Genomic DNA, 1,772 nt, shown 5'->3' with positions numbered 1-1,772 from the left:
AGCCAGTTGTCCAATAATGGTTATACCTTTCAGAAGAGGCAACCACAACTCCAGCCCTAGTTCAAAGCTGCACACATTGGAGTTCAAACAGTTGCCTCTCAACAAGACCGGAAATGCTGACAAATGTGTATACATTATCAATCCAGGAAGGCTCGGGTTTAAGCTAAAATTTCTTTATTGCAAGTGTCCAAGTCCTTGGGATTTGTCCTTAAAGGTACTAGAAGATGACGAGTAAGAGCACACACTAGACCAAGACTATGTCTGGTCTTTAGAGTAAACTAGCAAATGGCCAGTGTGTTCTACAATGCATTGCATCAGACATCACAGTACATGAAGAAAATCTGCTTTTTGTGAAAAGCCACCAGGCATTTCAGATCCAGTTTACTATGAAGTGCAGACATAGCAGATACCCAGATAAGACAGTCAGTGCAAAAGTCAAATGGGTAAGCCAACTCTTTGATGAGGCTGGCTACTCTGCAAAATATAAGTGAAACTCAAAAATAGAAGGTAAGGTCTATTTACAAAAGTTTGTTTAGTAAAGTGACTTGAAAAAAGTTTTAACCACTTCCCAGGGATCCCTCCCCTCTGCCACCAAAAAAACAAACAAACAAAAACAACAACAAAAACCCTGAAAATTATCTTGAAAATCAAGTGAAAACTATGTGGTGAAAAAGAGAGTGCTTGTTCCAGGTAAAGGACTTCAAGATAATTTACAGACAGATTTATTTTTATTAGTAAAAGTAACAAATAGGAAAAGATTTATTGGCTGACTTTGAGCTGTGCGCTTTTAAAAATGTCTCTATTATTACATTAACAAGAAAAAGAAAATCAAGCATGTTTTTGCTTCCAGTTTTGAATCTTTCAGCAACAGTTGGTGAAATCAACAGGGTATTAAAATGAAACCCAGCAAAACCCAGTCAATTATTTCCAGTTGTCTGCCTGTTTCTTTCTAGTCACCTCGAATTCAACTCCCAATTAGCTGAGGACAACATGTCGGTCAAAGACAGACTTCCGGTGCTCTTGGACTTGAAGCTTCCAGCGCTGCTGGGCGTACTCTACCTTGCTCAGGACGTTGGCTCGACTGCGGGAGCGGGCTAGCACATGGTGTTCATTTGCAAAAGGCTGGTGATCCCCAATATCATCATCACTCTGTATCAACTGTGAGTGTCCAAAGAGGCGCCTCTTCAGTATGAGTTCAACCAGAGTAAGATATACCATGTACAGAAGTAGAAGGCCCAAAATGGAGAGAGAAATTATAATGGTAACCTTGATTGTGACAGAGCTTCTCTCTTCGTATTTGCATTCACAGAGTAGACAGTATGCTTCTACATCAGGCCCCTGCACAGACATAGGCTCCACAACATGAAGCCAATCACACTCTTTCTGAGATATGTTCTTATTATAAATATGCACAGAATTTTCTTTTTAGGGAGGGCAGATACATTTACATCTGACATCCTCGAAATTCTTGGCGGCGTCTGACAGCTGCGCCAGCAGCAGCACTGACAGCACCAGGCACTACAGGCTGAGCAAAGAGCCAAGCCGAGGAAGGCCTCCCCACAGGGTCGCCATCGCTGGGGGCCGGGCGGTCCCACAGCCAGGTGCCTCCGCGACCAGCTCCCAGCTCGGGCTCAGGCTCAGGCTCAGGCTCAGGCTCAGGCTCCGAACCCGGCTGAGGATCCTCCGCCCACACTTCCGTAGGATTTTTCTTTAGCTAAATATTTAAAACGAAGGTGCAAGTATTTTAGGGTATACATAAATGAAGTGAGGAC

At 43.3% G+C, this 1,772-nt stretch overlaps 1 pseudogene; it reads right to left on the bottom strand.

Moving 5' to 3' along the window:
- Window positions 1-975: 975 nt before the first annotated feature.
- Window positions 976-1,572, bottom strand: LOC104659492 (annotated as a pseudogene).
- Between the last annotated feature and the right edge of the window lie 200 nt (window positions 1,573-1,772).

The sequence above is a fragment of the Rhinopithecus roxellana genome, chromosome 14 (assembly GCF_007565055.1).
Source record: "Rhinopithecus roxellana isolate Shanxi Qingling chromosome 14, ASM756505v1, whole genome shotgun sequence".
NCBI classification, from domain to species: domain Eukaryota; kingdom Metazoa; phylum Chordata; class Mammalia; order Primates; family Cercopithecidae; genus Rhinopithecus; species Rhinopithecus roxellana.
This window is presented reverse-complemented; position numbering and strand designations above follow the sequence as displayed.